This window comes from Cricetulus griseus, chromosome 7 (genome assembly GCF_003668045.3).
Source record: "Cricetulus griseus strain 17A/GY chromosome 7, alternate assembly CriGri-PICRH-1.0, whole genome shotgun sequence".
NCBI classification, from domain to species: domain Eukaryota; kingdom Metazoa; phylum Chordata; class Mammalia; order Rodentia; family Cricetidae; genus Cricetulus; species Cricetulus griseus.
Window position 1 is genome coordinate 82752940 of NC_048600.1, and position 24416 is coordinate 82777355.

General features: G+C 44.7%; 1 protein-coding gene across 2 annotated transcripts in view; it reads right to left on the reverse strand.

The window, feature by feature from the left end:
• The window catches only part of Ndel1 (nudE neurodevelopment protein 1 like 1), a 51179-nt gene extending 42311 nt beyond the window's left edge, over positions 1–8868 (reverse strand). For both annotated transcript variants that reach the window (XM_027427085.2, XM_027427083.2), the window contains exons 1-2: positions 8738–8868; positions 2772–2973 (exon numbers count right to left, since the gene is read on the reverse strand). The gene's annotated coding sequence lies outside the window, so the exon portion shown is untranslated. The remainder of the gene's footprint in view (positions 1–2771; positions 2974–8737) is intronic.
• Between the last annotated feature and the right edge of the window lie 15548 nt (positions 8869–24416).

Consider the following 24416-nt stretch of genomic DNA (forward strand, 5'->3'; position numbering starts at 1 on the left):
TAACATAGAAAAACATTGTACATTAGAAAAAAGGTCTAAATATAGAGACATCAAATGATGTCAATCAAACATCAACAGTGCTCGTTTTCTGAGCATGAGCACAGCTCGCTTCCTCACTCCTTTTTGCTCTCTCTGTCTCTCTCTCCTTCCTTTCTGCATTTTGATCAAAAACATATTAAGTGGGTAGTTTTTCATTCTCCTACAACAATACCACATCTAAACTTAAAGTATGTTCATTTCCTCCACACCCTTTTCAGTGTCTTAAACTGATGGTTTAGGACTTTGTTTTAAGGCAGCCTGTGAGGCAGGTGTGCTGGCACACACAATTAATTGAAGCAGTCAGTGGGCTAAGGCATGAAGACTATAAGCCTGAGGCCAGCCTAGGCTGCAAGACAAGTCCCCGTCTCAAAAATAAAACAAACCAAACCGCAGCCTTTGAGCTGGTGACTGTAGGAGGTATAAGAGTGGCCTGGGCCTTCATGTTCCTGAGGTTTCACTGAAAAGTTTCCCATTTCTGTTGACTGGTAGAATTTACCCCCTTCTGCCCTGGCTCCCTAATTTAGTCCAACCTGGTATATGTTCAGCTCATTACCTTATATGTATGACATATGCTCAGTCTAAAGATGTAAAATTTCCTCCCTACTTCCTTCCTAAGTACTGGGGTTAAAAGCATTCTCTGGAGAACCTTTTCTGCTCAGAACTAGGAATCTGGCTTATTCAGGAATGCTCATACCACAGAAGCCAATTTTGATTCCCCATGCTGAGCTGCAGAAATGAAACATCCCAGGTTTCATGTTCACCACAGAAGAATGTCCCTTCTATAAAAAGAAAGTAAATGTTCCCGCAGAGGGGACAGGCCAAGTGGAGGGGAAATTCACTGCAGCACTTCAAACTTGGGGTGGGATGAGGAGAGAGTGGAGGAGCCCTTGTCCCCAGAATGTCACTGTTTCAACAATCTTCTAAAGATCACGTGTTAGCAGAATGGCTATTAAAACCCCGATTAAAAGATAGAAAAGGGAGGGACATGAGAACCAGAGGCCCACACACAGAGGTGACCAAAGACTGGCAAGATCCACCCCCAGCCAAAGGTGTAGGCCCCACCCCTCCCCAGGGCTCCGCACCCTAGTTTGGGAATCCAGGCATGTCTCTACAGGGTGCCACTCCTCTACCTCTGCCTTAGAAACTGAGCCATTTTTTTTTTCCATCCAGACCTAACCAGCTGCCTTGCTAGTGACTTTGCTAGGGTTACTTCCTATTTTCTGGGCCTTAGTTTCTCCATCCACAAATTGAGCAGGTTGAACTAAATGGCAGTTGTTGACAGTGTCCATGAGTCAGGACCCATTATGTCACCTATCCAAGCATTCTCCTTGTAGGGATGAGGGCTCTCCCTACATTTGTCCAGACTGCCAGACATGATGACTGGACCAATCTCCTCCTAGATAGATTAGGTGGCCAATGTCCCTTCCTCTGCCCTAGGGAAATGCTGCACTTGCAGAATGTATCACTTTAAGTTCCTCTAATACCCAGTGTATTCATTTCCTGTGACTACGGTAACAGATGACCTCAAACTGGATGGCTTCAAACAACGCATACTTATTCTATTGTACTTCTGAAAGTCAGAGATTTCAGATGAGGCGCACAGAGCTATAAAATCAAGGTATTGGCTCCTTCTGAGGTTCTGGGGAGGACAATCAGTTCCTTGGCTCTCCTGGTTTCTAGAGGTCACAGGATAGGCTTAGGGCACATCACCCCATATGCTGTGTCCATCATTGTCCATATGGACCCCTACATCCCTCCTCTAAGGGCCTTTGGACAATACTGGGTCCACACATCTAATCTAATATAATCTTCCCTTCTCAAAAACCTTAATCATATATGCTAAGTGTCTTTTGATGTACACAATAACATACAGGTCTGGGGACTAGGGTGTTGGCATCTTTAAGGAGTTATTCTGCCTCCCACATCTGACATTCCCATGTACAGTCTTTGCCATTTCTACATATCATCTTTAAATTGACTCACCTGTCTAAAAAATGAACTTAAACCTACCTTTGCCTCATCCTAAACTGTCACATCAATGAAACCAAGGAACTGGCAACAATCATATCCCCTTGATTTGAGAAAAGAAATACATAACTGTCAAGATTGCAAATGTTCACCTCTGTACCAAATAAATCACTTCACATGCCACCAGTAGCACAGAGGCCACCCTTGAGGGGATATAAATAAGATCCGGCTTCCTGGTTTTACAGAAAAAGTTAGCATGTCTGAGAACACACACCAGCAAAACCTCAGGCATTCCCACAGCTTTTCCCTCCTGTCTCTGATCTTAGCAATCACAATTTGAAGGAACATCAGCTTTTCTGATGAGCATCCCAGTCATTCCGATAAGCCCTGGCTTTCTTTCCTTTTGTTAGCTCAGAGGTACTCAGACCTTTTATTCTCTTCCAAGAATGGGGTTTCCTATTGTCTCCCCTGACAACCTGTATCTGGGGATCTGACTTATCTGTGTTCAACAGTAGCCTGTTTACTTGACCCACATCTGGACAGCAGCCAGCTCCAAGGGAAGACTAAGCCAAAAGGGGGGTCAGTGGCCAGCGGTGACTTTGTACTGTGCCCCTTGGCATCTTTCCCAGCTACAGATTGAACTCTGAAACTACTTTTGAGAAGACAGAGTTCTTTCTATAAACAATATGGGATGACATAATTATCCTCATCTTACATAACACTCAGCATATAATAAAAATAACTATGGAATATTAGATACTTACTATGGGTCAGACCCTGTCAGGAACATCCGTTAGCACCAACCCTGTGAAGTGCGGATGAGTGTTCCCACTGTTACAGATGAGAAGACCTGGTGCCAGGGAGGTTAAGGCAACTTCTCCAGGATTACAGTTACTGTGACAAAGCTGATTTTCAGAGAACTTCAGAAATCCAAGAGGACAAGTGACATCACTGACATTGAGCAACCTGCCCAAGGACATAAAGTTAGCAGATTCAGCAAGGCTGAGGTATCACATGCCTTTAATCCCAGCACTCAGGAGGCAGAGGCAGGTGGATCTCTGTGAGTTTGAGGCCTTCCTGGTCTACAAAGTGATTTCTGGGAAAGGCTCTAAAACTACACGGTGAAACCCTGTCTCAAAGGGGAAAAAAAAAGAAAACAGCAGGCTCAGGGACAGACAGACCAGACCCTTTGTTCAGACTGCCTCTCTTTAGTTATGGCTTTTCTTTCTCTGTTTTGGTTGGTTTGGTTGGTTTGGTTTGGTTGGGCTTGGTTTGGTTTTTCGAAAGTTTATGTAGCCTTGGCTGGCCTGGAACTAGCTCTCGTAGACCAGGCTGGCCTCCAACTCACAGAGATCCTAATGCTTCTCCCTCCCAAGTGCTGGGATTAAAGGCATGTGCCACCACCAACACCTGGCTTGAAGCTATCTATTTGGTCACTTTCTTTTTTCTCTCTGTACATCATTCATTCCCTGAAGCTTTTGCCCTTTATCATTTCCATGCTAAAGGGAAGCTGTGGAGGTAGCAAAGGAGTCCTCAGACTGACCATTCTCTATGCTTCCCTCTGACACAGGAAAGAACATGAAACGTGCTAGAACTCCATGAATCTACATGCATTAATTTGGAATTAGTAATAAGTGTTTTTAAATATTTTTAGGTTTATTCACTTTATTTTCTGTGTATTTTGCCTGCATGTAAGTTTGTACATTGAATATGTGCTTGATGCCTGAGGAGGCCAGAAAATGGCATCAGATCCCCTGAAAATGGAATTACAGGTGTTTGTGAACCACCATGTAGGTGTTGGGAATCAAACTCAGGTCCTCTGCCAGAGCAACAAGAGCTCTTAATGGCTGAGCATCTTTCCAGCCCCTGAAATTAGTAGAAATTTAACCAAAAAGGGATTGAAAAATACCTCCAAAAATAGATTAAGCAGCTGCTTCATGGAAACATGATTGGGTGAAGTCATGAGAAAAGACACTTATTAATGAAAATCAGCTTAGACTGCAAGTCTGGGGGTGGGAGAGCTAGCTCAGCAGTCAGGAGAGCACACTGCTCTTGCAGAGGACCTGAACTCCGTTCTCAGCACCAAAGTCAAGCAGCTTACATGCCTGTGACTCCAGCTCCAGGCAACCTGACACCCTCTTCTAGACTCCAGGGCACCTGCACAGATTAGCACAAATCCACATACAGAAACATACATATACACATAATTTTTAAAAAAAAAAAAGAGTTGAAGAGAGGGCTCAGTGGCTATGAGTCCTTGCAGAGGACTCTCTCCAGCACCCACACTAGGTGGCTCACAACTACCTATAACTCCAGCTCTGGGGAATCCAACACCCTCTTCTGGGCTCCAGGGACACTGGCACACTCATGCTCAGACCCACACATAAACAGACTTAATAAGAAAATAAACGTTAAGCTGGGCATGCTGGCAAGCGTGTCTTTAATCCCAGCACTCAGGAGGCAGAGGCAGATGGATCTCTGTGACTTCAAAGGCATCCTGATCTACAAAGAGAATTCCAGGACAGCCAGGGGTGTTATATAGAGAAACCCTATCTCAAAAAATACAAGTAAATAAATAAAGAAAAGAAAAAGAAATAAACTTTAAAAATAAATAAATAAATCTTTTTTAAAAGGAGGTGAGTATCAGCTGGATGATGGTGGTGCATGCCATTAGTCCTAGCACTTGGGAGGCAGAGGCAGGCAGATCTCTATGAGTTCAAGGCCAGCCTGGCCTGATCTGCCAAGCAAGTTACAGGACAGCCAAGGGTACACAGAGAAACCCTGTCTCAAAAAACAAAAATAAAAAGTAGGTGAGTATCATCAATATGCAATCAGCTAGGCTAATCATATTTACATAAATAGGATACTGTACAGTCACTTGAAATGATGCCTCAGATGGTGGGTGATGATATGATTTAGCAAGTGAATGGCTCCACTTCTAATTTTATAACTAGAGAACTACAGAGAGAAAAGACTGGAAGGGCATAAGTGGTGAGAAGCTCTGGGAAAGCTATAATTTCCTTTTTGTGTTTGTATTTTCTGTTTTCTACAATGAGCCCATAATACTTTCATAATCTAAGGGATGAAAATGAATCAAACACTGTAGATGTATCACTAGGAGTTGATATTTTCTGAAGCCTGATCCCTGAGTCTGAACATACAAAAAAAGGAATATAGCTCTATGCTGGAGACCTTGCCTAGCATTTGGGAGGTTCCAGGTTCAATCCCAAGAGGGGGAGAGGAGGGGGAAGAGAAGGAAAGTAAGAGAAAAGAAATAGGAATGAAAGAAAAGAAAATACAGAAAATAGATCAATCATAATCTCTTTCCACAGCTGGCTCTGCAATCTAACAATTATCCTAACTTAGTGGATATAAATAAATAGGTGATCATGAAGGAAATATAAATGGTCAATAAACACCTCCTGAGTGCTGAGGACTGCCTTGATCTCAAGGCCAGCCTGCATAATAGAGTGAGCTCCAACCAAATCTCGGTATGAAGACCTGTCTCATAAACAGATAAATACAGCTAGTACCAGCTTAGTGGTATACTACTTGCCTAGCATGAGCAAGACTCTGGGTTTTTGCTGGACCTAGTATCGAACACCTTTGATCTCAGTACTCAAGAGACAGAAGAAAAACTTCTATGCGTTCAAGGCCAGCCTGCTCTATTTAAAAAGTTCCAGAACATCCAGAGCTACCTAGAGAGAGCCTTCTCAAAAACAAAACAAAATACACCCCCCAAAAAAAAAAGCCAAAAGGATATGTCCACACATGATGCTGCAAGCCTGAAAGTGTGTGAAGGAGTGAAAGCCAGCAACAGTCAGGAAGCTGAAAGCTAGATGCCAACCAGAGCAAGTTGTGCCATGCCTCTGAACTCCAGAAAGGCTCCTGAGTTAGGGTTTCTAGCTGCTTCAGAACGCAAGAGGAATGGGAAAACAGGAAGATGTATTGGAGGTAGTGCATTTACAGGGCATTTAGAGCAGTGGTTCTCCACCTTCCTAATGCCCAGATCCTTTAATACAGTTCCTCATGCTGTGATGACCCCAAACCATAAAACTATTTCCCTTACTACTTCATGACTCTAATTTTGCTGTGATTAATCATAATATAAATGTTTGTATGTTCTGATGGCCTTAGGCGACCCCTGCAAAAGGGTCATGACCCACAGGTTGAGAACCACCAATTTAGATACAGACTTCACAGTCTAGGTAGCAGGCAAACCAAAGCATTTGCCTCACCCCTGCCCAACAGCAGAAGGTGAGAAGACCCAGAAGAAGTTAGATTACTTCACCACAAAAAAGGAGGTTCAGGGAGAAAGGACACCTCCAAGGCCATGATGTCTCAGCCCCTGCCTTGGGTGACCCCGCAAAATGCTGGCAACCTCTCTTACACCCTCCATGCAGGTGGCCAGAGAATCTTTTTTTTTTTTTTTTTTTTTTTTTTTTTTTTAAGAAGAAAGGATTTACTTGGGCCTCACAGTTGGAGGGTACAGTCCATGCTGGCGAGGAAGGGATGGCGGCAGCAGCATGAGGCAGCTGAAGGGAATTCTTCAGTGGGTCTCCTGACCACACAGCCTCATCCAGATATGAGCACACTACACACAGGCCAGGCCCAATAGCTGGAAAGTACACACACACACACACACACACACACACACACACGATTACTAAATAAAGAAAAACCTGAGGCAACTATCAATTCCAGGAGCAAAAAGTAAAACAAAAAAGGAACATTATCACCATTATCTGTGTTGTAACTAAAAAAAAAAAAAAAAAAAAAGGCAGCCCAAGAGAGAAAGATGAGATGCCACAGAGTTCAATGGAGGGAAAGGGACCATTAAAGGGAAAGGGGTGGGGAAACCAGCCTCTGGGGAGCAAGCAAAGAGAAGCAGAAAGGGAGAGAGAGAAAGAGAGGAGGATGGGAGATAGACAGGGTCCTTTTTAAGGGAACATAGTGAATATGCACAGGTGGTGCTCTTAGTAGCTGCAGCTGAGGGTGTGTCTGGTCAGGACCCCAAGGGCAGGCCAGTACGGATTCCTGAATACTAACAATCACCATCCTCACAGTTGAGAGTACAGCAGCAACGTAAACAAATTATCTTATTGGGAGGATGGAAACAATAATATGGGTAGCTGATAAATGACTTCTGTACCCTTGCCTTTTATTAACAGAAAACTAAAAAATAGCCACATAGGCCAGATGTGGTAGCACATGCCTTTAATCCCAGCACAGAGACAGAGGAATATCCGTGAGTTTGAGATCAGCCTGGTCTACATAGCAAGTTCCAGACCATCCAGGACTATGCAGTGAAGCTGTGTCTAAGAAAGGAAGGAGGGAAGGAAGGAAGGAAGGAAGGAAAGAAGGAAGGAAGGAAGGAAGGAAGGAAGGAAGGAAGGAAGGAGCAGAAAAGGAAAGGAGAGAAGGAGGGAAGTTACAGGACAGTAAATAGAATTCAACATTAAAAATTGTACTGAAAGTATGTCAATTGGGTGTGATGGCTCATGCCTATACTCCTAGCTCTGGTGTGTGTAGCCAGGAAAACAGGAGTTCAAGGTCATCCTCAGCTATACAGTGAGTTCCAGCTGGCCTATGCTACATAAAAATCTGTCTCTGAAACAAAATGTGTATGTTGAAGCCAGGTGAGAGTGCTGAAAGTGGGTGCGGCGGTGCACACCTAGAAACCTTGCACTCAGAAGTCAGAGGCGGGAAAATCGAGACAGATTCAAGGCCAACCTGTTCTGCATAGAAAATTCTAGATCAAACAAGACTTTATAGACTTGAGACCCTGAATCAAATGGGGGCTGGGGACCTGGAGATGGCTAAATGGTTAAGAGCACTTGCTGATCTTGCAGAGAACTGGCTTTGGTTCCCAGAATCCACATGGAGGATCGATCACACTGTCTTTTAACTCCAGTTACAGGGTGTCTGGCTTCTAAGGGCACCCACAGTTGTGTGCACATACCCACGCACAGACATACACATAAAAATAGATAAATTTTAAGTTTATATGTCAAAGTGCTCATATTTAGGTGTTTACTTATGCAAAGATTTTCAGTGTACTGAACTGTACTGTTTTGATATTTACCAAGTAAAACATTATCATGAAAAAGTATGTCTAGTTTTCTTTAGAAAATGAAATAAAGATAGCCCCAAGCCTTGAAAAATACAACCTTACAATCTAGGAAACATTTTCACAACCATTTTTCTATAAGCTCTACACAAATCTAAACAAAATAAAGATACTTTGCCATCTGTAGACAAGAAAACAGATTGAAAGAAGCAACTATCCCATAAGCAGTTAAGCAGTTTAGAAGTACACAATATCTCAACACAAGCCCCTCACTTGTTCAGTCCAGCATGACACCAGAGCCTCACCCTGATTGTGTCTTCATCAGCTCCAGGTAAACCTGTCTGAACCCAAAGAGCTGCCCAGCCCCTGAAGAAATGCTAGCAGGCAGCCCAGGAAACAGAAACCAAATCAAGGTAATCAGAATCCAGAAGATGGAAGATACTGTGCTTTCAGAAAAATTCACTGTAGCAAACTCCCAGTGTCACCTGCCACTAGGGACATAATGACTTTACAAACTAACTTCAGCCTTTGACCACCATATGGGCAGAAAGAATCCTCAGACTCCAGAAGCCTCCACTCTGCTCTCTCTCGGGGTAGGCCCAGGCTCCCACCCATTCGCTTCCCCTCACCCCAACTCCCCAAAGTCACATCACAAGGCACCTGGTCGCAGGTCCTCAGCTGATCTGGTTCACAGCAGCACGTGGGGGCCACCCGGGGACCAGCTGGAACAAAACAGAAGTCAACAGGAAGAATGAGACTCAATCATGCCTAACAAGAGAGACTCTGGGACAGGAAGTGGGTTTGAGCCAGGAAGGCTGGGGCCTGCTGTCAAGAAGTGAGGTAACCCTGCCAGCCTTGTTACTCAGCTAGAGTTGAGCAAGACCTCAGAGCTTGGGAAAGGGAGTAAAATGCCAGTCATAGCTTCGCAGTCAGAGCTTCAGGGCTCCCCAGCTCTACTGCATGTGTGCGAGCAGCTGGTTGTCTTCTCCCCCACTTTCTTGTCTCTGTCCCTGAATTTGGGAGGGGAGAGTCAACTGAAGGAACGGCTGTCAGTGCTTTTATCTCTATGCCAGTGCAATGCTGAGCCCGGTGAAGCACATAGTATACTATGTGAGAGCTCAAATTAGGTAGGGCTGGGTGTGGCTCAATGGTAGACCACTTGCCTAACCTGTGTAGGGCCCTGGGTTCTGTGCTCACTACTGAAAATCAAAGCAAACCACAGAGAGAGGAGAGGAGAGGAGACAATCTTTAAAGTCAGGTAGCTTAGACTTTGCATTGCTAAGTCTCATGTTCCTCCCTCCCTCCCATGAATTGCAGGTAATACCAGTACCGACGCCTGGTGTTGTGACTTAAATGGGATAATGTGTATAACTGGCACCATATAAGTCCCAAGATCCAGTGAGTCCCTTGGGCTGTCAGTATTGTCCCTTCTCTGCCTTTCCAAGGCTGGTCCATTCTCTAAGCTTTTATCGGATCACGTGGGCCCATCCACGTCACTTGACTCCACAGTGACTCCGTGCCAATTAGTCTTACGAAATAGAACAGGAACCACTGATAAGAGTGGGCTCTGATAACATAGTCAAGTTACTGGCTGGTTATGTTTAGCCTATAAATGTCCATCTAATGAAAAACAAACAATGCCCTATCAGCAGTTAAGGACACAAAACAAGCCGCTTCACTGAAAAGTCCTTTCCCATGAGGGTGTCTTACTTCCCAAAGTTACCCAAGGAAAGCAGGAGCTGTGCATATTCGCCTCTCTGTGCCTAGGAGGAGCCAGCAAGTACCGGAAGTCAGTCTATACAAATCCGTGGATCGTGTCCATCCGATGGAAACATTGCCCCTGTTTAAAGCTGTTTTTGGTCAACCCAGCCCAGGCCTACTGCATGAGAACCGGCCCCAATATAACATGGTTCCACAGACAGGTAGTCAGACTCTAGAATTACACAGAGAGCAATTTATTGTAGGACTTGCTAAGGGAAGTGTAGTCTTGAGTGGCAGTAAAACAGATGATAGCCCACAACCTGGGTCAGAGAGAGGAGTGCACTTATGGGTTGGGACAAAAGTGACTTCACCATGGCTGGACTGTACCCAGTTTATCTTAATATCAAAGAGTCGGATGCATTCCTGGGGTCAGGGTCTGGTTGTACAAAGCCCCATATTTGACTCTAATTATTTTTATCTATTTGTGGTTTGTTGGGAGACTATACAGGAAAAACCAGCTGGGATTACTCAGGGGCAATCGTGGTGGCTATGACTCAAGATGGCTGTGGTCACGTCAAACCAGACCCATACAAAAGCACATAGACAAGATACCTGAGCTGAGGAATCCATCCTAGTGGGGCTAGGGTTTTGTAGGTTAGGGCAAAGCTTTACATGAAGGCAAGGCCAAAGCCACTCTGGTATACCTTAAAAGCTGTTCTCACGATCCTCCAAAAGCTCTGAAAGGAGTGAAAAAGGTGTGTCCTATCCGGGTTTTTGTGGTGGCACACACCTTTAATTCCAGAACTTGGGAGACAGAGGCAGGTGGATCTGAGGATCTGATTTTGAGGCCAGTCTGGTCTACAGAGCAAGTTCCATGACAGCCAGAGCTACACAGAGAATCTGTGCCATAAGAAGGAGAAGGAGGAAGAAAGAGGAGGAAGAGAAGGAAGAGAAGGAAGAGAAGGAGGAGGAGGAGGAATAGGAGGAGGAAGAAGAAGAAGAAAAGAAGAAGAAGAAGAAGAAGAAGAAGAAGAAGAAGAAGAAGAAGAAGAAGAAGAAAAAGAAGAAGTGTATGCCAAAAGCTGCCAAGCTGCCTGAAGGCCTCCTGCCACTCACTCATCCACCCCCAGATGAAACCTGCTAAGCCTGCTAAATCCAACACCCCCTCAAGTCAGGTTTGCTGACCAAGAGACCTGGCCCCTGGCTCTCTGCCCTCATCTCCCTGACCCCCCTTCTTCTCAGATGATGCCTGTCCTGACAGCTGAGATGGGTCCTGTTTGATAATGACCTTCCCCTCACTTTCTGCAATGGACCTTGCCACCAGAACTGCTCACCTGGATCCAATTCTCCAAGCTTTGTCGAAGTTTACTATGCACTAGGCATTGTACTAAAGGCTTTTTATTGTTTCGTTTTTCTAGTTTTTTTTTTTTAACCCGTCCTGATTTAATGTCAAGAAACTTCATAAGACAGAGGTTGTTCCTATGACAGATCTAGAAACTGAGACCCAACATGTTCACAAAAGTTGCCCAAGCTCACACACAGTTATTGGATCCAGAGTAACAGTTTGTATGCATCTATGAAATTGTGTGGAGCTAGAGAGATGGCTCAGCAGTTAAGAGCACTTGCTGTTTTCCAAAAGACTGCGGTTCAGTTTCCAGCACCCAAATTGGTGCTATACCTGTATCTTCTCAGCCCTCTGTATCTTTAGCTCAAGCCTCTGTGGCCTCTGAAGGTGTGTGTGTGTGTGTGTGTGTGTGTGTGTGTGTGTGTGTGTGTGTGTGTTTGAGCACACACACAATAAATAAATAAATAGAGCTATGCTTGCTCTGGTACACTGTAAAGTCTTTCCCTCTCTATTGACTCCTGTGTCACAGAGACGGGACATTGCACAGTAAGCACATACTAAACTCAGACCTTCTGAGCATGAGTCATCACCAAAAAGGGAATTTGTTAGAAGAGCAGAATTAGGCCCCACCCTACAGATATGGACGCAGAATTTACATTGTCTGGGGAAAACCAGGCACTCTGCATGCTCTTCAAAGAGAGACCACATAGGCACACACTGAATTGACGGGTGGTACTGTACAGGCATCCAAAAGCTAAGCAAGCATAGGAAAACAAACCCCTAAACGTCACAGGGCTCTTTTATTTTGTTCTGTTTTCGAGACAGCGTTTCTCTGTAGCTTTGGAGCCAGTCCTGGGACTTGCTCTGAAGACCACGCTGGCCTCGAACTCACAAATATCCGCCTACCGCTGCCTCCCCAGTGCTGAGATTAAAGGCGTGCACCACCACTGATCGGCTCACGGCGATCTTGATTTTGAGAATTTCACCCCTGGATGAAGAACAATGTCAAAAGCTAGAACTAGGAAGCTCTCCACACCCGTTTCAATTTCCACCTTCTGGGTATGCCAGCAGACCTTGAACAAGGGTGGAACTCTGAACAGCAATGGGATGTCTTTAGAGCGCCACCTGCTGGTTCCAGTCACTCTTTTCTGCAGGGTGTCCCCTCCCAGCAGCTCTGTCCCTGAACCTTCTGTATATGGAATCCTTAGGCTCTTAGGCTCCAGATTTACTTATGCTCCCTGAACATTCACCATTCCTTTTTCCAGTGACTCTCTAAATAACAACAGTGCACCACTCCACATTTGCTTCCTGCGCCTTCTCAATTTGGTCCAGTTCATCAGGCCTCGATACTAGCACAGAAAGCATTAAGACTTCCGGAAGACACTCTTCCGACTAGGGTCAAATAAACATACCTCACCCTTCGTGTTCCAACTAAGAATAAAAGCATAAAGATTCAATTGGTCCCAACAATCAAACATTTTTATCATTCACATGGACCTACCGCTAGTTACCATCTAAGAGCCTGGCAAGGCGGCGCACATCTTTAATCCCAGCGCTTGTGAGGCAGAGACAGCAGGATCTCAATGAGTTCCAGGCCAATCCAGCACCTTCTTCTGACCTCCCAGGGCACCAGGCACACAAAGTGGGGCACATACATGCATGCAGGCAGAACATGCAGACACATAAAATACGTGTTTCTAAATTTTAAGCCAGGCATGGTGGTGTACTCTTTAGTCCCACTATTCAGGCAAGCAGAGATAGGCAGATCTTCCTGGTCTACCTATCCAGTTCCAGGGTAGCCAGAGCTACATAGGAAGATCGACCATGTCTCAAATATGTTTTTAATTTTTATTTAATTTACTTCTGTCTTTGATAATAATTAGAACTTTAAATATTTTTTTCATTTCCCCATCAACTTAATTGCACATTCTTTTGTTAGTCTTTTAATAGTTGCCTTGGAGATTACATTCATCCTTAAATTATTGGTCTACTATAACTAATATTTTACCATTCCTCAGACAATATAAAGCTTTGTTGTTTAAGTAAAATTGTTCCTCTCTTGCCTTTCAGCTGTTGTCAATTCTTCATACAGAAACATATATATTTAAGACAGGAGCTCACTCATTTCCTCTGGCTGGCCTCGAACTCACAGAAATCTGCCTGCCTCTATCTCCCAACTGCTTGGATTAAAGGTGTGGACCACCACTGCCCAACTTGGGTAAACGATTTTAAAAATCCAAATATATATGATGAATTAGGGCCAAGTGTGATGGTGTGTGCCTTTAATCCCAGCACTCGGGAGGCAGAGGCAGGCAGATCTCTGTGAGTTTGAGGCCAGCCTGATCTCCAGAGCGAGTGCCAGGATAGGCTCCAAAGCTACACAGAGAAACCCTGTCTTGAAAAACCAAAGAAAAAAAAAAAAGAGTGCTTTTCCTGAGTTGGATCATAGTGACACAGACTTGTCATCCTAACACTTGGGAGGTGGAAACAGAAGGACCAGGAGTTCAAGGTTGCCCTTGACTAAACAGTCTGTCTGTAATTTATCTTGAAAATGAGTTGCTAGGGTTCTTACTGTACGTACTTCTATTTTTTAATTTATTTGTTTCCATTTTATGTGCATTGGTGTTTTGCCTGGAGGTATGTTTGTGTGAGGGTGTCAGATCTTGGAGTTGCAGGCAGATTGAGCTGCCATGTGGGTGCTGGGAGTTGAACCCAGCACTGTCCTCTGGAAAACAGCATGTGCTCTTAGCCATCTCACCAGCCCCCTGTATGTACTTCTAAAGGTATGTATTTTCTCAATTTTTAAGTTTTTTATTATGTGTGTATGTGAGTGTGTGTGTGTGTGTGTGTGTGTTTACATGCGTGTGCGAGCATGCATGCCATGGAATCTATGTATAGTCACAGGGCAACTTTCAGGAGTTAGTTGTCCTTCGATCATGTGGGTTCCAGGGATTGAACTAAGGTCCTCAGGCTTGGTGACAGGAGTCTTTAACTCTGAACCATCTCACTGGCTTGTAATGCCTTTGATTTTGCTTTCAGAAGTCTTACTATAGTACCTCTAGGTATGGAATTTTGTACTCACATTGCCTGAGGTTTAGTTTCTTGAACCTATGGTTCAATGTCTTTTATCTGTATTGCAAAATTCAGTCAGTAACATTTTTCAAATAGCTCTGGTAAATATAAATGAAATCTTTCTACCTTGGGATGTAAAGAGGGTTTACAAATTATATACCCAACCCTCTCCAAATAGTCTTTTCAAATTGGTGAATGAATGTGGCTATTAACTGTGTTCAGCAACTTGACACAAATGCCTAATACCAAGAATTGTTTGGTAAGTACCACACAAGAGGAGGAGGCTTGATGCTTTCAAGGGCTTCTTGAAATTGGAACAGGAGACTTTGATTGCACCTTCACGTTTTACAAGCCAAACATTCTCAAGCAGTGCTATTATATATGATCTACAATCATAACCAGATTTCACAAACATTTTCTGCATGCCTCACATAAATACACATTACAATAAGACCAAGATTTTTTAAAGCTATTTATTTTTATTTATGTGCATTGGTGTTTTGCCTACATGTGTGTCTATGTGAGAGTGCTGGCTTCCCTCGAATGGGATTCATAGACAGTTGTGAGCTGCCATGTGGGTGCTGGGAATTGAACCCAGGTCCTCTGGAAGAGCAGCCAGTGCTCTTAACCGCTAAGCCATCTCTCCAGCCCCAAGACCAAGATTTTTAATAGAAACTTTTATGGCAGAGAAATTCTACAATAGGGACTAATTGTAAACAACCTGAACATCAGCCAACATCAGATTAATTAATCACTACAGTCTATTAAAAATCACCGCTGAGGGGCTATAGAGATGGCTCAACAGTAAAGAGTGTTTGCTGCTCTCCCATCAGGACCAAAGCTCAGATCTCAGCACCCACCTCAGATGGTTCACATATACTTCAACTCCAACTCCAAAGAATGCAATGCAATACCCTCTTCTGGCCTCAGTGGGCACACACACACACACACACACACACACACACACACACACACACACACACACACACAAAGTCACACAGAAATAGGTACACTTAAATAAGAAAAATAAATTGTAAAACAATAAATAAAAATCATGGTTGATACTGTAGCCCAGAAATAGAGTCCTTATCTGACTTTCAGCAGATTCCAAATTCCATCCCCAGCTCTATTTTTAATTAATTTATTTTTTTACAGATCCTCATATAGACCAGGGTCGCCTTGAACTCACTGAGATCCCCCTGCCTCCACCTCCAGAGTGCTTGGGAGTAAAGGTGTGTCGCCACTCCTGGCTGCCTTAAAACTTTAAATAAAAAAGAAGGACCAGGGAGATAGTCCAGCAAGCAAAGGCACTTGCTGATATTCGTGAGGGTCTGAGTTTGATCCCCAGAAGACACATGGTAGGAGAAAAGCAACTTCAAGCCTCCACTTGTACACTGTGGCATGTGCATATCACACACACACACACACACACACACACACACACACACACACACCTAAAAAGTTGCTTTGTCTTTTTAAGAAAAAAAAAAGGAGGGGACTAGAGAGATGGTTCAGCGGTTAAGAGGACATGCTGCTCTTTCAGAGGACCCAGGTTTGAACCCCAGCACCCACACTGTGGCTCACAATCAGATGCTACTCCAGTCCTGGGGAATCAGATGCCCTCTTCTGGTCTCTATGGGCACTGCGCACACATGGTGTACAGACACTTGCAGGCAAAATACCCGTATACACAAAATAAGTTTTTTATTTAGAAAATTGGAGAAAGGGCTTGGCTAGCACAATGGTAGCACTCTTGCTGGGCATCCAGAAGGCTCTCAGCGCCCCAGTATCATAAAAATAAAGGAACAATAAAACCTAAAATGAGGGTACAAAGGAATGTTTATTGGGATCACATGAGAACTGTTGAAAAAAATTAGGTCTTAAAAGAATGTATACAATATGATCCCACTTCTCTTAAAAATAATTGCATATCATCCGTGAGCATGTCATACATAGTCATTTTAGCATAACAATATGTTATGTGCGGTTGTATTTTATCCTGGAAGAATAAACACCAAAATAGTAAGACTGGTTATCTGTGGAAGTGGCATACATCCTGTGTTTTTATTTTGTGCCTGAGTTTTTATGAATTTCCCACATTTATTTTCAATGTTGTACTATTTTTACCATTTAAAAAAAAAGTTGTCTTTTAAAGTCCTGACCCTATCCTTGACTGGGCCTGACCTGTTTCAGAAGCTGAGGCCTCTCAGCCGTCAAAGAACATTTAGGTTCTGGGGTGAAGAAAGAGGGACATCTAAATCCTGCCCCAAAGGCGGCTGTTTCCCCTGCGCTGCAGCCACTCCAGTGTCCCTGAGGACAAACCTCATTGCGATTGCTCCTGCACCTGTCACTCACCCGTCCCTGCACCTGCACTTGGGCATTTTGCTGGCAAGTGAGAGACAATCGGAGGGCAGGGAGCGCAGGCAGCCCAGATGAGCGACAGAAGGAGGATGGCGGCCCCACACAGGTGGGTTGAGTGTAGACCCAAGCCTTTATCCTGCCCCACCTCCACCCCGTGCCGTGCCTTCCTTGTTAGTTTCTCCTGGCATCCAAGCTGTTTTTGTCTTCTAGGGCTTCCTGTCCCAAGGGCTCTCAGGTCAAGTATGTAAATCTGACGTTGGGCTCAGCCACATGGAGTCCAGAAGTTATCTTTCTTTTTTTGTGTCCGTGTTTGTTGTTTAAGAAGGGTCTTACCTTGTAGCCCTGACTGACTTTGAACTTCTGGTCCTTCCTGTCTCTGCCTCCTAAACGCTGGGGTTACAGGCATGACCCACTACCACCAGCTGCCAAATTGTGTCTTACTCTCAGGGGTCTCAAGCAGTCAGCATTCAATCACATGTCCAAGTCAGAGTGGGCCAATGATTTTAGGTGATAGCCACATGGATTTTGTTTTTAACCTAAGAATATGAGTTAATTTTACCATTTATTGAAAACAAAATTAGAATTGCAAACCTCAACTCACAGGCTTGGGTTGTAATCATCCATAAAGTTTGTCTCCACCAACAGAAGTTGCTTCTAAGGTGGACTGCTTGTATTTGGGGATATTGAAAAGTATGAATATTCTTAAGGTATGGATGCTAAGAATGAGGCTGCAGTAGGTATTTAAGTATAAAACAAGGCTCAATATTTCTTTCTTTCTTTCTTTCTTTCTTTTTTGTTGTTTTGGGTTTTTGTTTTGTTTTCAAGACAGGGTTTCTCTGTAGCTTTGGAGCCTGTCCTGGAACTCACTGTGCAGACCAGGCTGGCCTTGAACTCACAGAGATCAGCTTGCCTCTGCTTCCAAGTGCTGGAATTAAGGTATGCACCACTACACCCAGATAGGCTCAATTTTGTGATTCAGTAAGGTGGTGGTAACCAGCTGTAGGCCTGGAAGTCAGTGAGGAAGACAGTGGGTGGGGGACAAAAGAGCAGAGCCCGCAGCTGTCCTAACTCAGGGTTAGGTGGCAGGCCCGATTTTTAAAAATTCAAGAATTGTGAAACTTCAGACACTGTTAGTTTTGCTCCCTTGTGACAGAATGCCTGGCAGAAGCTGCTTCCAGGAGAACGGGTTTGTTTTAGTTATTGCTTTTGTTGTCAGGTAGGGCTAAGTGGGCTCAGGACCCAGGAGAGGTCAATCAGGGATGAAAGCCACCCCTAGTTCTACTAACTGTGCCATTGCTGACCTTCTACTACTACAGAGTGCTGGGGTCACAGATCTGTGCCAACCTGCCTGGTATCCTGCAGCGCTGAGCACTGAACCCAGGGCCTCTTGCACATTAAGCAAGCTCTCCTAACCAACTTAGTTACATCTCCGACACCATAAAACTTATGACTGTATCTCCAGGACTGAAATTGCTAGATCCTATGGTAATTCTATGTTCAAGTTTTGAGGAACCGCCATATTGCTTTCCACAGATACCACATCATTTTACATTCCCTCCAGGAGGGTAGAAGGGCCCCCAACTCAACAACATGTATTTTCTGAGGTTTGTACACAAACCTATGAATGTGGCGTGTGGAGGAAGGCATGGCAATGGGCATGTGGAGGAGTGGGAAGGGACCCTAGCTGAATCCTCTGAATGTATTCTTTTGTCAGCACTTTGAAAACCTTGGTGTGGCAGAATTGAAAGATTCAGACACCGAGAATCCTGGTAGCCATGGCCTGTTCTCAACTACTAGTACACGGTTTTTGCATTATCACAAATCTGCCCATCAATCCTTCTAACATTTAAAAATAAATATTGACTATAGCTTCCTGGGCCTCTCCTAACTTCTGCTGAGTCCTTCCCAATGGCCTAAGCATTGTTTTCTTAATCAGTTATCCAGGGGATTTTGGCATTTGGGAACTTCTGTCCAGATATTCCTCCCATGCAGACATTGTACCTGTAGTTAGCCACTGGCTAGCCAGCTTATCTGGGATTCTTCCTCAGCCTGGAAGCCCTCCACCTTCACAAAAGTGTCTCTCAAAGAAGAGTGTTGGTGTAGGGTTCTCATGTAGCCCAGTCTGCCCCCAATCTAGTGATCCTCCAGCAGCCTCCTGAGCTCTAGGGCAACAGCACCACCACACCCTGCTTCTGAGGAAGGCCTTATCTCATAGGAGCCAATAAAGTCTCCAGACTCACCCACTCCCGGCCAACCTCTTCTCCAGAAAGCGTCAGTGCCTCAGAAACCCTGCAACAGCACATCCAATGTGGTTCCAGTAAAGAATGAGACTCTCTAGGCTGGCCCGTCCAGAGAAGAAATGCCTGCTTCCATCTCTCCAGAACTGGAAATTCTTCTCCCACAATTCAGGCCACAGAGAAAGAAAACCAGGATATCTAAGTATAGTGTTAGCTTGAGCAGGCATCTTATCACTACTCCAAGACTAGATCATCCGGGCCACTGGAATTAGGAGGTGCCCATGTCCTCCTCGATTCCCTGTTTGCCATGTGATGGTGAAGATGATGTCAGCAACACTGACAGGACCCCTACAACAAACCCGTGTTGTTTCAGACACTTTATGTGCATCGTTCATTTTACGGCCACAACAGTTTTATAGAGTAGGTGCCATTATCCCCATTTTTTATGAGTGAAGTCACCTAGGCTCAGACAGATTAAGTCTGTTTCCCAAAGGGGCAGGCATGTTCCCTTTAGTCACTACTAGGTAGGGACACATGCAGTGTACCATGACAGAGTGTGATAAGTATTTATCTATTAAGGGTCATCTTCAAAGTCAAGCTTCATAGCAGACCAGGGGAGAAGATATAAAATACACTTAGGAATTTCTTATCACTAGAAATCAGGTAAGTCTGAGTCCAAGCAACATCTGGTCTGACTCAGTCTCCTTGCAGGGAGACACAGTGGAGACTGGTACTTTTTAGGAAACCCCAGAAATCCCTAGACAGAGTTATAAGCCACACTGCTGAAGAATCTGCAATTTTATCTTATTTTTGGTGATGGCACAAGGCTTTGGACAGAGGACCTCAGGAATGCTAAATAAACTCTCTCCTGCTGAACTCTATCCCCAGATGTTTGGTCCTTTTTCTTTTTACAGTTCTCACTAGATTGCTTAGGCTGGTCTGGAACTTATGATCCACCTGTTTTAGCGTCTCAAGTAAGTTGTGCCATCAGACCCAACTACATTTGGGTTTCAGATACTTATTGTCTAATATAGGTGTGACTCAGGCAGACAGATATATGACAAAAAGCATTTGGTGTCCATCTGAAAGCCAGATTTATCTAGGCATATTGTGATTTTATTTACTAAATCTGGGCCTCCCTGGGGCTCCCAGAGAAAGAGCATGAGGCTGCCATGACAGCTTTCCTCCCAGACATGTGTCCCTGGCTGAAGTGACTAGGTACTCTGGAATGTCCTCCTCTGGGAGCTAGGTGCCCCTGGAGACAGGACTGTGGTTAATGGACAGAATGGTCATCCTATGGGCCATACACATGCCTGGATATGCTTTGTATCTAGTAGCCTTATTTTTCTTCCAGGAAAAATAAATAAATTGCTTTGAGGGACATCCTGAGAAAACTGACAGGGAATGCCCCCCAAATATTTTCCAGTTCCCTCACCTTTGATTCTTCCTTATTCTTGATTGTTTATGTCCCAAAAGAAACACACATTTTTGGCTGGCAAGATGGGTTTGTGTGTAAAGACCACAAGCCCACACCTGAGTTCCATCCCCACGCCCAGGTAAAAATGAAAGGAACTCCATAAAGTTCTCTGATGAGCACATGCAAGCCATGGCACCTGTGCCCCAACCCCCTCCTCGCTGCCAATTGTCAACCTCATGAAAGCCATGGCAATATGCCCCTAACTCCCCCCACAACACACACACACACACACACACACACACACACACACACACACACACAGTAGTAATAATAATTTTTAAAAGAGAGAACCAGGGAGATGCTTAGCTGTTAAGAGCACTTGCCACCCACCAAGCTTGATGACCTAAGTGTGTCCTCTGGTCCCACATGGTGGAAGGAGAGAACCCATGCTGTCCTGTCCTCTGACCTCCACCAGTGCTCAGTGGCACTTACACCTTCCCCTCCAAAATTAAAAAGAAAGAAACACAGACATATTCAGGGTGAAAAAATTCCCCTTGAAAGATAACTCCTATTAGTAGTTTGATACATCTCCCTTCGGATTTCTCCTTACAAACTTTGTCAGGCATTAATCATTCCAACAGACAGTTCTGACACATGAATCTTTGTCCCACAGTAAATGACTTCTGTGGATGTGTACATTGATGCTTTTTTAATTTTTTTTCTGCCTCAACTTTTTTTTAGGGGGGGGAGTGTTAAGACAGGAGCTCCGCCTGCCTCTGCCTCCCAAGTACTGGGATTAAAGGCATGTGCCACCATGCCCCGATTAATGTTTTTTTTTTAGATTTATTAATTTTATTTTACATTTATGCTTGGCCCACGTGTACATATGTGCACTATGTGCACGCTTGATGACAACCAAAGTCAGGACAGGGCATTGAGTCTCCTGGAACTGGAGTTATGCATAATTGTGAACCACCATGTGGGTGCTGAGAATCAAACCCGGATCCTCTGCAAGAGCAACAAGTGCTCTTAACCACGAGTCCCTACCTCAACTTTTAAAAAAAAATTGGCGGGGGGGGGGATGGGGGGACAGAGTCTCATGTATCCCAGACTGGCCTCAAATTCACTAGTAGCTGAGGATGAACTTGAACTTGTGATCCTTCTGTCTACCTTCTGAGTGCTGGGATTGCATGCAGGTGCTACCACACCTGGTTTATACAGAGCTGGGAATCAAACCCAGGGCTTTGTGCACACTCAGCAAGCACTTTACCTACTGCTTTTCATCCCTAGGCCCCTCAATAGTATTTTAACAAATTTTTTAAAAATCTTCAAATGATACAAAATTGTACACAGGCAAGGGGTAGAGTTGGGGTGTGGCATTTCAATACATGAATACAATCTTTATTAATGACCAGATAGATCATCGTGACTGGCATATCCATAAATTCAGATATCAATGGTAAACCATTTCTCTGTGTCGAGAACATTCAAAACCCTCTGCCAGCTATTTTGAAACACATGGTTGTCCAAATTTACTTTAGGACATTCACAGTCATTCCCCTGAACCAATTTAGGCCTGTTTATGCTGGGAGTGATTGGTCTATTGGCGCTCTAAGCCCCTCTGTTTAACGAATAACAGTGGCACATGGGCACATCTCACCAAACTTGGTGGAGGACTTTGGGTGTCACAGCCTACATAGGCTCTGACCTATTCTTTACTCTGCATAGGGTCAGAGATGGAGATCCCTACCTGTAATTTTCCCACGGTTGGATGGGGAAACCCCTGGCCAGGGAAGCCCCAGTCAAAGGGACCCTGGGATACTGCTTCCATCGTGAGACCCTCTGACTCAGGCTGAAGCTCCTCAGTTAGCACCCTCACTGGGATCACCTGACACCAGCAGCTGCCCAACCCCTGGGCAGCACCAAGAGCCTCCTGGCCTCAAACGGGTTGGGCAGCATTCACTTCCCTGCGCTGTCCTCCCGACCTGCTCAGTCATTAGGAAATGCCTCCACAGCCGGCCCAGTGACAGCAGCTGTCAGCCCAGTGCCTCTGGGTGGCTCCATCTGCTCTGTGGAGACCTTGGGTAGAAAGAAGGACACTACTCTCAGGTAGGTACCAGCCAAGGTGTGGGGTCGGCGGGGAGCGGGTGTGTGGTGTGTGTGTGTGTGTGTGTGTGTGTGTGTGTGTGTGTGTGTGTGTGTGCTGGGGAGGCTGTTGCTGGCTAAGGTGGAGGAAGAGAGTGGCAATGCTGTGAACTGAAGCTGGGATGATGTCTGAGAGAAAAGACAAGGAAAGAAAATGTGTGTGTTGCTTATGGGTGGGGAGGCAGTCTTGGCTGAGACTGCCTGACTTGCACTAGGGCTCTGGGAAGGAACCTCAGGTGTCTAGAAGTAGCACTCTGTCTCGTGGGGTGTGATGTCCTTGGGTGGGTGACACCTGTTCCTCATCTCTGTCCTGGAAATATGATGTTCCTGTAAAAACTCACGGGTACAGGAGTTTTGTGAGGTTGGCTCCCTTCAGCTAACCACTGTCTTCTCCTCACTTCATAAATGGCCAGAGGGACAGCCTTGTTTGGGGGCACTTGAGAAACAGGGGTAGTCACTTTTCTGCTGGGGCTGCATCGTCTACTAAAGTCTGAAAGATCTTCCATGGAGGCCTATCTGAACCCCAGGAGAGACGACGATACATCCTATGGGCTGTCAAGCTAAGCTGTCCTGAGTTCGAGTCTTAGTTCTTCCCTATCCTAGCATTATGACTTGAGCCCTAAGCCTTCTCTGTAAAATGGAAATAATACCTACCTCCCAAACTTGTTGTCAGGATTTGGTGAGGAAGGGATTGGAAATGCCAAACATGTAATTAGTGGTCAATAAACGGCCGCTGTTATAATTATTTATTACTAGCTCCACACTGGTCTCACTTTAGCCAAGAAGACTTCTCAGTCCTCCTAGTCCTCCTCTTCCCCCCGGGGTTCCTCAAGGCACTGAGGTGGATGTCTTTGGTATAGGATACTTTGCCCTGGCACTTACCTAGCCTGTGCCCCAACTACAGTACAGCATGGTCCTAGGATTTTGTCTGCTGTGCTCTCCCAGACAGAGTCAGGTCCCCTAGAGCCCTCAGCATGGCAGCATGGGACAGAATGGAGAGAAAGGAGAAACTAAGGAGGGAGGGGTCAAGAAAACATTGAGAAATGAAGTGAAGAAGATGGGAGACATGCATTACCCAAGCATGAATGGCGTGGCTCTCCTGGGGCACATGAAACTGAGAGGTTCTGGTGAGTAACCCAGGATGTCTCTGGCACTTGCTGGATTGCTTTTTGGATTTTCCTGGAGCTCAGAGAAGCAGCAAAAGCTCCTCCTCCCCGGTCAGCCCTAGCATGACTTCCTGACTTGGCTAACATCTACTCACCCAATCTATCAACAGGGCCTAATAACGTTCTCTGCATCATCCATGGAATTTTTCTTCTCTTCTCTCTTTCTATCACTGCCAGGTGACCTTGAGTCACACAGACACACACACACACACACACACACACACACACACAGAGCCCTCCCCCATCTCTAATGCTAAATATCCTAATTTATAAAGCTGTTAGTTTTGACTAAACGATACTGAAGACCTGTCTTCCTCCTCATGTTCTTTCATTCACACACGTTCTCTAGCCTATCTTGAGCTCCATTCCTCAGTTATCCAAACAACTTACATTACTGATCATCAGTCCTCCTTTTTTAAAAAAAAAATCTATTAAAAGAAAACAAACAAACAGCTCATACCCAAGCATGGCGGTACCGCCTGTAATCACAGCATGTGGTGAGTAGGGACAGGAGGACTAAGTTCAAGTCAGTCTTGGCTGTAGAGTCAAGCTCCATGCCAACCTGAGCTACATGAGACCCTGTCTCCAAGAAACAAGGAAAGAATGAAAAAGAAAACTCATAAATGTCAGTTAGGCTTCGTAAAGGATTTTGTGACCACCCTGTATTCCCAGTGTTTAATCTCAGTATTTGGCAAACAGCTGTTGAAATCTGATGATGGGTGGACAGATGGATGAATGACCAGATGCAAAGAGTTGTCACTGTATCTCTTGGAGAGTTATACAATGGAGAGGGGGCAGTTTTGTTGTCAGTTGTCTTTAAAAAAAAAAAATTATCCCGATAGCAACACATTCCATTAAGACTTTGCCCATCTATAAGAAAACAAACCTGAGAATT